The sequence below is a fragment of the Falco cherrug genome, chromosome 8, assembly GCF_023634085.1.
Source record: "Falco cherrug isolate bFalChe1 chromosome 8, bFalChe1.pri, whole genome shotgun sequence".
Lineage (NCBI taxonomy): Eukaryota > Metazoa > Chordata > Aves > Falconiformes > Falconidae > Falco > Falco cherrug.
This window is the reverse complement of record NC_073704.1, coordinates 47,698,655-47,711,410: the sequence shown is the minus strand read 5'-3', so window position 1 is coordinate 47,711,410 and position 12,756 is coordinate 47,698,655. Positions and strand designations below refer to the sequence as shown.

Genomic DNA, 12,756 nt, shown 5'->3' with positions numbered 1-12,756 from the left:
AGAAAACTGTCTGCTGGAGACATCTCTTTTTAATAACTTTGTATTAGTGCTGCTGTGCCCCTACCCAGAATTCATTTGCTAAGAAGGCTTTATAGGAAAACCTGTCTCATGGTGCTTGGCAGAGAAAACGCAATGCCTAACTGTAATGAGTATTGATTGGTTTTAATTTGTTTGGTGTACAATAAGAACAAACTTTCTCTTATGTTGGGTAAGGAAGTGAAAGTTGAGCGATATCCATTTCCCACCTATCTTAGACTGTTCTTATTGCAGCCATGCAGGGCACGAGTACAGCTGACTTTTAGGTGAGCAGTTAGACAGCCATGAGATCAAATTGCAGCAAACTTACTCAATTCACTTAAGGGGAATCTTCTTCTCACAAGCTGTAGTTTGAGAGGGGGAGGTTGATTTGGCATTGAAGGAGAAGTTGGTGCTGTCTCTCACCTGATTCCAGAGTTGCAGTCCTTCTAGAGCTCTAGTTTCATAATTAACTACTTTACAATTTTGTGTTTTATATTAGTCCATGAATAAGCACCATGTCTACATATTTTGAACTCCTTCTTTTTTATTTTTTAACTCTTTTAGTCATGACTGCAAGTGATTTGCATGGGAATTCCCACTTGAGTGCTGTTCTCTCACCTACTGGATTTTCAATGAGTTAAAACTTTGGCCAATTTCCCTGATGGTTTCTTCCCAGGAAGCGTTTCTTCTTGTTTGACTTGAGCATAATCTGTGTTTGGAGACAAAATTTTATAGTGACAGTAATAGTAATAAGGTTGACAACTTTTTTTTTTTTTTTTTTTTTTAAATAGCTGTTGTAATTTACTCAGGTCAAGAAGTGAAAGAAGGCACTCTTTCGGGTTTTGGGTTTCTTTCTCCTTCCTTTAAATGTGTCAGATCTTGTAATGGTTTTATCCATCATGGATGATGATGCTATATTTGTTTCCACTGTAATTCAGAAATTTGTTTATGGATTGAAAGTTTTTAAGAGAGTGTCACAAATGCTGCTGATAAGCCTTTGTGCAAGACTTCACATTTAGATTTGAGTCAGCTCAAAAATGTGTTTAAAAAATAAGAAAAACAAAAAGACTTGCAAACAGCCAGGCTGTTTGGTATTGGCCACACATCTGAAGTGGCTTAACTGTTGAAGTAATTCTATTACAGGTGCAGAATGAATTATTTATGAGGAAATTTGTAGCAGACTTAGTGGCTTCACAAAGTAGTATATAGGTATGTTGGGCTAAAAGCTGCTGACTGTGGTGTAGCTCTGATCCGCCCCTGAGATCTGTCATTGTGTGTACATAGGTATTGATATTGGCTCCAGCAGTGTTCCATTTTCAGATCAAAGTAAATTTTGGTTTGACCAGGTAATAATGCCATTGCAAAGTGTCGCACTGGAGGTTCACGTCTGCAGTGCTGCACGTGTCTATTGAGACTGTGACAGAGCAGTGTGGTGGTCTTAGAGATCTCTGGCATCCTGTCAGTCATACCCTTGAATAGAGGCTAATTCTGAGCAGGCTGAGGATTCAAGCAACAAAACCTTTCAACATCCAAGCAACATATGGTAAGTCACATGCTCAGTGTAGTAATAAAGAGGGGGCAAAAAGGCTTGTTATCTTCATCTGTCCAATGGGGGACCTCTTGGTCTCTGCATGAGGTTCCTAGGCTCTGTTGCAACAGGAAGATTTGAACAACTAATGACATTAAGGAACAAAAAGCTTATGCCGTTATCAAATTCATTAAACGTGGAAATAAACTTTTAGAGTGTACCGTCCTCGCTCATCCAAAATCAAATGTCATAAGTGCCACTCTTTAGTAAACAGCCTAGTATCCTCAGTGACTTTAATGAAAGCCTATCTGCTTCTTATGTAGCCACGCCTGCTGGGAGGTATTAGGAAGACAGTGTTACTGGTAAAGTCACTCTCAGCACTGCATGTGTTTTATAAAAAGGCCTTGATTTTCTCCTGGCCTGACAGCTGCAGTGCTTGGGAGGTATTGTATTATAAGTGTGCCAGTTGTCTGGCTTTCCTGCAGCATGCTAACAGGAGATGAAGGAGAGGAGAAGTATACTTCTTCCTCGTTACCCCAACCAGTGACCAGGACATTTTGCTGTAGCTTAAGGTGTTGAGGATCTGCCTTTTCACAGGCAACTATTTGTTTGCTAGTGTTTGATGTATCTCTGACAGAATCCTTGAACGAGCAAGGTGAAAGAACTCTTGTTCCAGATGTGACATCTGGGCAGGATGGAGCTGTGCTTGTCAATGGATGCTCATTGCCATTCCTGCACTTTCCAGCAAGTGCAAAAAGGAGGATGTGGTGTTCTATATGAAAATGCTGTTGTTTTCCTATTATGTAAGAAGCAAACGCTGCAAGTTATGCAGGCCAAAGAAATTATTCCAGTCCACCTCTTGACATACTTTGTTCTTTATTTGGTGCTATATGCAATTATTTATATTCATAATAATTTTTTTAAAAGCTCTACTTCCAAATGCTTCTGTTTTAAAAAAGCTTAACATACTGTGAGAATACGTGTCCTATACTCCAGTTTGCGGCAATTCTCTTTCTACCAAAGTTTACCTTATATCAGAATAAGACTATATTGCTATGTACACTTACACTTACAGATTTGGTGCTTTTAAAGCCGAAGGACCTTCAGGTTTGCAGCTTGAAAATATTGAAGGTGAAAAGTTTGGTGTGTGGGAAGCAATTTAACAGCACTTGTGCTGTGAAGAGCACCCAATAAATACATGTCAGGAAGGCTTATTATGTGTTGTTTTTCAGAATGAATTAAGAAGGAAATTTTACAAGATACCAGCCAGTAAGAGCTGATTTGAGAAGTGAAGGCTAATGGCTGCCTTTTTATTACTGGGCTTTGTAAAGCATCATGTGTTTATCTAATGCATAACGTTCTGCTTGGGTGCAGCCTTTGGTGAAGGGAGCTGACTAATGCCTAAATGACATCTTTTGCTCCAGTCTTGTGCAGAACTTCATTGATTGCCTTTTCCCAGGCACTCGTTTGATTAGTAATAAATAATGTCTTCTGCTAATTTAAACTAATTGAGTTTTTGGCAATATGTGCATATTGGGAAGGAGAGATGATCAGGTTCCTACTTCCCTAATTAACTTACATTAGGATGAGGTTCTGTGCGAATGCAGAAATCCCCATGAAATGTAGGAAATATTAATCCATTTTTCAGTGCCAGTAGGTGTTTAACATCCATCCTGAAAGCTAACCTTTCACTTCTGTTAAGTCTGTTGGATGCCATGACACCCCTCTATTGAATTAATAATTGAATATTAGCTAGACTGGCCTAAAACTAACCTCATAAGGAAAACAACTCTTCTGTGAGCCAGGTCCCAATGCTGAGGTGAGAGCCAGTGTCTGGATCAAAGGCAACATTGCACATGTAGGAAGAGGGGAGAGGTGTGTCTGTCTCTTTGGGAAAAGCTGTTAGATCAGATTTGCTGTAATAGCCATCAGAGTACTCCAGTGATAGGGCTTTGAAGTATCTTGGACAGATAACTTTGAACCTGTCGACATGCTCAAGCACTTTAAGAACTGTTTCAGAGCTGGGGTGATTTAGCAGCCTGACTGATAGTGCCCTCATTGAATCCTTTCTAGGGATTAGATAGGAGTTGACTCTAAGGCCAAGATCTGTTGATTCTCAAGAGCACCCTGTGATCAAGCAATAGTTGTCTGACAGTGTTTAAGAAATATAGGTTACAGAATGTTAAAGCAGTAGACTGTTCTCAAAGTAGCTTTGATTTCTTGAGCAGAGGACCAGTAGCATGTAGTATATCTGAGAGTGTTATGGGGTGTAAAAATAGAAAATGGAAACATTATGGCTTGTATTAAGGAGGGAGAGGTTTATTGTAACGTTTCTTTTCAGACATTGAAGTATATCACTATACATATTTGCTTAGAAAAGCAAAGGTTGGGGTCTTTTGTGTTTTCATGTTGCATGTTGGCTCTTTGCCCTAATAGAATTGCATGGGATTTTCTTTCTTTCAAATGATCTTTTTCTATAAATGCCTATCAGAATGTATTACACTAAAAATTCAAACCCACACAGCAATATCATGTTTCAAATGACACTGCAACAGTAATGCAGAAAAGATTAGAAATGGAAGTTGAGATTTAATGTGGAAATAGTCATGACTAATGATAGGCATCAAGGTTTGCTTGAGGGAAAAGTGCATTTTAATTGCTGTGGATGATTAGTCTTGTCATACATGGGCCAAATACAGTAGTTGTTGGTTTTCTGTTTTGGGGGAGAAGAGAGCAAGAGAAATGGCCCAAGTCACAAAAGAAAAATAATGCTAATCATATGGCAGGAGGCTGCATTGCTTGTGTCTGATGCACACAGGTCACTCCTCTTCCTATTGAGTAAGGTGTTATGAGAGTGTTTCACTGAGATTCACTAGTGTTATATTCACAAGTAGAGTAAGGTGTGTCGTCTTAAAATGGTATTATGTCGTTAAAAGCTATAAAAATGTATACTCTTTCTTATTCTTTGAATTCAATGCAGTAGGGTTTTTCTAAACCTAATTTGAACTGGCTGATATTTTTCAAGTCAGACTTGTTGACTCTTGTCTCAAACTCATTTTTTTAATGAAGAATAAAAGACCAGAGAGGCAAAACTGGAGTAGATTTAGAATAATTTGTAAGTCTTTAATGATAAATTTCTACTAAGTTCCCCAAAGAATTGACATGTGAAATACAAACTTCTCTCACTGCAGTTTTTCTTCTCCATACACCCTTTGTTCACCTATTTTTTTTGCATACAGTTGAATGGCTTTGTAGATGTCTTCCTTTAGAACTTCCAGCCTGAATTTCCTTATAAAATGGGATGTGCAGGAGAAGAGTCATTGAAGTGAGAAAATGTAGAGAACAGAACAAGAAATCGTTGCAAAAGCAAACCCCGCAAAAGAGAAATATAAATTGGAGCAGAAAGAAGAAAATAGGTGCAAAACCATAGATAGCCCTAGTTCTGCCTGCCTAGGGAAGGGAAGACTCTAATTTGTTTCTGCCAAAGTTGTGGATAAACAGAAAAGAAAAATCCCACTATTTTCATGATTTAAAAGGACTATTGAAATACAGGCTATGCTCTTCAATCTCAGATGAAAGCTCAGCATTAGTTCTGCTTATCTCTTCAACCATGTCCATAGTTTTAATGGAACTGGAGAGCAAATTAATATTACTTAAACTAAATGTGTCTTACAGCCCACTTGTGACTTCTGCCAAAAATCTCGTTCTTTTTCCTTATTGTTTGCAATCACATGATGAGAGATGCAGAGAGGCTGGGGAGCTGGATGTGTGTGGACCGTAATCTGTTTAAATAAATTATGCTGAAGGATTGCCATTGGCAATATTCAAACGCTATTCTACCACATTCATACACCAAGTACTACATTTATTACTACAGATACAGTTAAGGGAGTAAAAATTTCAGTCTCAGTTGCATGCTAGCTAGATCTTGAGGGTCTTGGATCAGTCAGCACAGAAGTCCTGTGTCATCAGTTGAAGAGGCTGTTAATTTTTTTTCTCGTTACGAAGCAAGAAAGATTGCTAAACATCAGGTTTTGGCGTTTAGCCCATAAGTTTTATTTTGCTCAAGTGCAGTATCTGCAAATCTCTCCATCTTTGAAATATGTACTTTAGTTTGACATTTCTGTTTTGTCTTTATTGAATTTCAACATTTTTACTGGCCATACACATATTAAGGGTAATACATAACTCTTTATATCAGTCAGTATGGTACAATAGATAATACTAAGTACTGTTAAAGAATTTGCTAAAAAAAAAAGATTTTATTATTTTTCTTTGTTCAGAACTACATGATATTAGGATGGACTGATGGAGGAGGGCAGTGTTAGGTGAAGGCATTTGTTAAATGACTGGCTTCACAGTCCTACATGAAGAAAGGAGAGCAGTAGTAGTACGAGAATAATGGGCTTCAAAAAAGATATTTCAGCAGGCTTGGGAAGCTGATGTACAGTCATCTGGGAAGGTAATATTAGGAAAGCTGGTCACTGCTGGAAACGGCAGGCAGTGATCCTGACTGTGCAGGAAGATAAGCACCGTAAGAGACTAATACAGATGAAATAGTGGAAGCATGTTGGGATAAGAGCAGAACGGTCAAGGTGCAAAATGAGTTATTACAACTGACAAGCAACTTGAGAGATGGTAATAAAAGTGTCCAAAAATACACTGGAAAAGAGAGAGACAACAGACAAAGATCACGAGTGCTGAATGGCTCATGGCTGAAGTCATGGCTGATTCTTCCTTTAGCCTTCAAAAACATGTGACTTGTAGCTTCACATAATTAATTACCACAAGGAAAGAGAAACCAGATGGGAACAATGGCTTAAAAAATGTGTAGATAAGTCAGACGTAATTGAATTCATATTGCCTGATGAAAATCACTATTGATGGCTAGATCTGTGTAATCTTTTAGCTGTTGGAATTTATTTCTGAGAACAGGGGAAACTTTGGAACAGTGATTACTGTAGCTGTAGCGTGGTATGGGGAAGAGAGAATGTATAGGCCAACCAGCCTAACATTCCTGAACAGAAAGATAATAAAATAATTATGGGAAAAAAGCCCAGCTGTTTGAGATGACCCAATTTTGTAATCATCTCTTCACCATTCTCTGCCCACCCAAAAACCAAAAAAAAACCTCCCCAGCTAGCCAGCTTTTTGTCAAAAATCAAACATGCAAAACCCCACAACAAAACAAACAAAAAACCTCCTCTTGTGTTTTCATTAGCAAAACTTTCCTAGTGGGAATGTTGGAAATGGGAGATGCAGTGCTGCTTTATTAGGTTTTGTTTTGGAACTATATACTTGATAATTTTTAACCAAAATAATGAAATACTATAGTTGAAATTGCTGTTAAAAGCCGTTTATTAAAAAAAGAAAAAACACCTTTAAATATGTCTCCTAGATTACTGTCATCTGCATCTGGTGATGTATGCACCTGGGGACTTTGCTTTTTTACAGTTGGTGAGATGAATTGACAGAAATTGGGATTAGGAGCATGATAGCTCTGCATAACTTTACAGAATAAGTGTTAACATTCAGTATCATACAAAAATTAGCAATATTGCAGAAGGGAGGTTAGAGATTGTATTTCCTTTTGTTGGTGGCATCTGAGCTCTTACAACTAGCTTTCCAAAGTGCTTTTATCTGATTAGTTTACTAGTGATAATTTTACTTTGGTATTTTTCATGCTTTTCCTAACTTTTCCCAGTCCCCAGCTTGTCAGTGATCATAGAGTATTTGGTGACATGTCTGGTAGGCTTATGATTTTGGTTTTGTTGGGGATGTTTGTGTCTGCATGGGGAAGGGGGTGTGTGTTTTGGGGTTTTGTTTGGTTTTGTGTTGTTGTTTTTTTCCCCTAAAATGTGTTGCTTCCAGCAAAGTAGATCTCTTGTTCTGTTTCTGAGCTGTTCTCATTCTGTTGCAAACTTGCTTCTAGATACTGTTGTGCTGTACTCCCCATGGGTAGGACTTGAGAGAAAGCACAATCACACTGGAGCAGCAACTTGGATCAGCACCAGTTTTGCTTGTATCTCCAGCTACTAAGAAAAACAAGGCTGATGTGGACTGCTAAATGCTACCAGTCTCCTGTGCAGAATTGTTTCTTTCAACCACAGTGCAACACACGGGAATAGTCTTACAGAATTAATTACGTGTCTTTTAGTCACTTAGCTCTTCAATGCTGGGAAAAGCATATCTTAATACCTACAGCTGGGATTTGTACCTTCATTTTTTGCAGGCAGATTAATTCTTAACTTCTGAATTAATATTTCTGACTATTGCAATCAAGTGCCAGTGCCTGCTTTTGACATGAAACTAGGTTGAGTTGAGAAGATGGAGGCAACAGAATTACACTTTATCTGTTCATTTTTCTTGGTTTGAATTAAATTTTATCCTTTGATAAATAATTTTTCCAATCTTAATAGGCACAAGTATATCCCTGTACATTGCTATGATTTGAGATCATGAAGTGTCATCAGTTTGAGTCTAAATTTCATTCTCTTCTTATACTACCTTCCTGTAGAGTCTTGATATTTTAAAGCTGTATAAAATACTTGTTCTTAATACCATCTGAGAGTTTAAATGTCAGCTGAATGGGTGGTTTACTGCATTTCTATGTAGATAAATCCCGTGCAAACATGAACCTAAACAGTGCAGATTATCACAATATAAAATAACAGAAGAAGCATGTTGTTAATCTTGTTCCAAAACAGCTTCTGTAGTGTTTTATTCATTAAAAAAAAAAAAAAAAATAATGCTGCTTTCCAGTGAAGAACCAGCTGGGTATCAAACTTCCTGTATTGATCTATTAATTGAACTTTTAAAGAGGCTGTGAGACTACAGGAGCTTCTCATTTATTAAGAGTATCTTCAAGTGGCTAGGGACTCTGAGAGCTTCAGTTATTAGGTGTCCTATGCTGACAACCGCATTTACATAGTGCAATCTAGAATTTGGATCCTCTTGCCCACGATCAGCTGCGGCTCGCTCAAGGAGCAGGATGTGGCAATGTCAGCTGTCTGAGTGACCTGCAGATTTTCAAAACCTGTGATTGGAAGCATCTATTATGTATCAAGAAAGATATATTTGTATGCCTCCCCTTGCTTTCAGCTCTCCTAGACTGTCCATTCCCATAACACTCGCCAACAAATACCAGTAATAGGGGGCTTTTTTTGGTCAGTTGGTGTTTTTTGTTGTCTTTTTAAAGGCTGTTCTTCTATTTGCAGTTTGGGCTCCTTCATTTTGACAGGTTTGTGCAGTTTTGTGTGGGTTTTTTGTTTGGTTGGTTTTTAGTCTGTGAATGTTTCTGAGACTGTAGTATATTGGTATACTGGTGAAGGTGGTACATGGCCTTTATGGTCAGAGCTATGGTTCTTGTATTTTACCTGAAGATTTCCAGAACCTCCTCAGTGTTCATATGCTCTGTAGTCCAGGCAAAATATTCTGATGCTTTTGAAAGCAGCTGGCTTTTAGGCACAATGTTATGTAGGAAATGTTTGGGGAAAAACGGCAACAAAACAGTTTTGTCATGCAGGTATTGTATATTTGCTGACATTAAATGCATGTTACCTATTCTGTAGTACTAACTGAAAATTTTAGTATTTTTAAGTGGCTTTAAGCAAACTTGATAACTGTCATTCTGAAACTTTTTTTTCTTCTTTTTCAACACTGTCCATAACTAAGCATGTTGGTCACTCTGTTAACATTAATTTGATTATACGGTAGTAATATCTACTGCTGTTTTAGCCTCTTACATTAAGCCTCATTTATGAAACTAACAGTGTCATATTACCCAAACAGGCTCTTGACTCCATTGCCTTAAATCCTGTTCTCAGCTTTGGTCTGCCTCACCAGTTCAGTGTAACCTGTATCTCTTTGTAATGTCCCTTCTATTTGCAGGTTTCTCTGTTGCTAGTTATACAGGGCATATTTCAAATGCCCTGGAAAAGCAACCAATGTTTTAGCTATTAGAAAGACCAAATAGATTTGTGGTTTTTTGAGGCCAATTTAGTACGTGACTTCCAGGAGGCAGATGTGGCAAAAACTGGAATTTGATATCCGCATTCAGTGCCACCTTGACCCATGGTAAAAATGAGGTGTCACTCCGCAGTCCTGCCCTGAAGCTGCCACTGAGCCAGTGAGTCGGCTAGGAGTCAATTAAACACTTGATGCTTCTGCTGAAATCAGCAATAACAGCACAGTTGACACTTTTATTTCCTATCACTTGTAAAAGGGGTGGATTTTCCTGAGCTGGTGCTCAGAATGCTGCAGGCTGAGCCACAGCATTGAGCAGCTTATGTAAGGGGTTCACATCTCAGTCAAAAATTCACGTCATTTTCCTCATCACCAATGTCAGACCCAACCTTCCAATACACATTGCTACACTAAGACCAAAGACAAGAGGTCCTGTGCTTAAAGCACAGACAGTAGGACATGCTGGAAGAGCTGTATTCATTCAGAAAATGCTCAGGTGCCCCCACTAGGGTGGCCATTCTGGGGTGAATAAAGCCACCTTGTGTAAATCTGTTCCTAAACTTGTGGTGAGCATTTACTTGGGATGTTGGCAACGTGTTCTGCTGGTCTGGAAAATACTCTCAAATGCAGCACTGCTACAACTTTACAGAATAGAAACTGCCAGGAGCTATTAAAGTTGGTTGTGCAATTTTGTCTTTTTCTCATGCCAGATAATCTGCCCCAAAGGATGCTGCGAGAATATTGGGAAGCTGAGAATGCTCTATGGATGTAGGCAGGCCACAACAGCATAGGTCAATAACTTCAGCTTTGCCAGGATGACTTGATTCTTCCAGTCTAAATTATTTTCTTGTATGGAGATCTTTGGGCAAGAATCAAACAATAGTGTTTCTACCTGGCCATAAAGAACCCCACATTCTTTTCATGAGGTGTGTGTGGGTGCTTCAATTTGTTTATAGTCTATTGAATCACCACATTAACATGCTACTTCTGAAGAGTAAATGGTATATAATTCACGTTCAGGTAATTTGATTGATTGCATAATATTTTAACACCTTTAAAAGTTCTGTTCATTGGTGCTATTTCATTGCTTTACTGAAAGCAGTAGAGAAGGCAATGAATTATTTCCTATCTGCTAGTGAGGCATGAAGAACCACTAGTGAGGCATGAAGAACTGTTTCAGTGACTATAGAGGGGAACATCAGTGGCTATAAAAGGAACAATGGAGACTTCAGATTTTTAATCTGATCTGCCTTTCCATAGATAGAAGCTTTAAAACAGCTTATAAAAGTTTTATTAATGTATATCTTTATGCAGCCGCCTAAGTGCTATATTTTGAATGAATTGCTCGATACATAATTTCTCATACAGATTTAATTTCTGTTGTCAGTCTGTCTGATAAACATGCACTTGCAAAAGGCTTAAAAAACCAAAACCTAAACAGCGATGCATCCTTTACAGGCAAACTATTCTTTCATGTCAAGTCCAAGGCAAAAAGTTCACTGCAAGGTCAGAGCTGGAGAAAGAGGAATGTCTGTTTTAGCAGTGAATCACCTGAATTCCCTCACCTTTGAGTTCAAGCCCCTTGTGGTTAGCCACGCATCTGGGTTTTGCAGTTGTAACTCTCTGATTTTCTGACCATTGACGGATATGGATAAAAGGGTGTTCTTTTGCTCACCTTTTCTTGTGTGTTCACCTGCTTCTGTCACTAGCTTCAGGATCATAGGAAAGAACCAACAGTATGTGTAAGTAAAGGCAGCAAATGTTTACTCACACAGCAGTCCCTTTATGTAACAAGTTTAATATTTTTAAGTGCAGTAAAGGTAAAACCTGTGGTGCTAAGTCTCTAGACAGGTCAGATAGTTTATTTACTCACATTGTTTATCAGTTTCATCCTAGTTGTGTATTTTATAGGCTGCAGTAGTGGCAGGTTTCACATTATTCTTGGTATGCAAGATTCAGACATGATTGTGGGCATCTTCTCGCCAGAAATCAGAGGGTAATTCAGTTCTGAGGGCTGTCCAATAATCATCTTTCTGTCAATCTAGTTCATATAAGAATAATTAACTGGAGGCATTTGTTCATTGCAACTATTTCGTGATTCCAGAGCTGGTAATTATTTTCTGTAGACTAGGCTTAAAATCTGGTGTTATGGTTTCAGGCTGTTGAGGCTGATAGCCCTATTGACATAGGGGTCATTTGATTATTAAGAGTAATCTCCAAAAAGTAGTCAAGATTTATTTCTTTATTTACTGTACAATTAAACATATCCAATGTTTTGAAATATTCCAGCAGAGAGAAAATTATGCAGTGCTTTAGTAAACTATAAACCAATAAGCGTTTCAAACACAATTCTTTTGTTCAACCTCTGTCTTTGAGGTTTCTTTCAGCGACACCTCTTTAATACATTGTGTTGTCTCTTTAGACTTTAAAGCATTTGTATAAAATTATTTAAAGACTATTCAAAGAGGTTTTATAAGAATGGCCTTGAGTTTGATTGGACTACACAGCCTGTATTTACTTCATTCAGGTCACCTTGTTTCGTGTGTGGTACAAATAATTTACTGAAGAGATGGAGCCTTACAAAGAACTCTCTTCCCTGCCCCCCATCTGTAAAATTAATCTTGTGTTATCTTTTTGCTGAAGCTGAAGTATTTTCAGGTGCTCTCCTTGCTTGCTCTTTGTGCTGAATGCAGAATAACTTATTTAGCACGCTGAGACTTTCTGAAAATCTGACTGGAATGATAAAAGGTAAGAAGTAGAATCATAGAATGGTTTGGGTTGGAAAAGACTTTAAGGATCATCTAGTTCCAACTGCCCTGCCCATGGGCAGGGACACCTTCCACTAAACCAAAGCTCAAAGCTCCGTCCAACCTGGCCTTGAACACTTCCAATGATTGGGCATCCACAACTTCTCTGCACAGCCTGTGCCGGTGTCCTACCACCCTTATAGTGAAGAATTTCTTCCTTCTATCTAATCTAAAGCTACTCTCTTTCTGTTTAAAGCCATTACTCCTTGTCCTGTCACTGCATGCCCTTGTCCCTCTCCAGCTTTCTTGTAGCCCCCGTTAGGAAGTGGAAGGCTGCTATGAGGTGTCCCCAGAGCTTTCTCTTCTCTGGGCTGAACAACACCAACACTCTCACAAAAGAGAACTGCCTGCAATCAATACTTATAATTATTCTTCCTGTGTTAAAATATTATCTAACTTCAAGCCACTTTGTAAATTTGGAGTCAGTCAGTTAACCCT

The 12,756-nt window shown here is 38.4% G+C and overlaps 1 protein-coding gene across 1 annotated transcript in view; it reads left to right on the top strand.

Annotated features, from left to right (window-relative positions):
• KCNIP1 (potassium voltage-gated channel interacting protein 1) overlaps positions 1-12,756 on the top strand; it is a 436,769-nt gene that overhangs the window by 16,775 nt on the left and 407,238 nt on the right. The window lies entirely within an intron of this gene.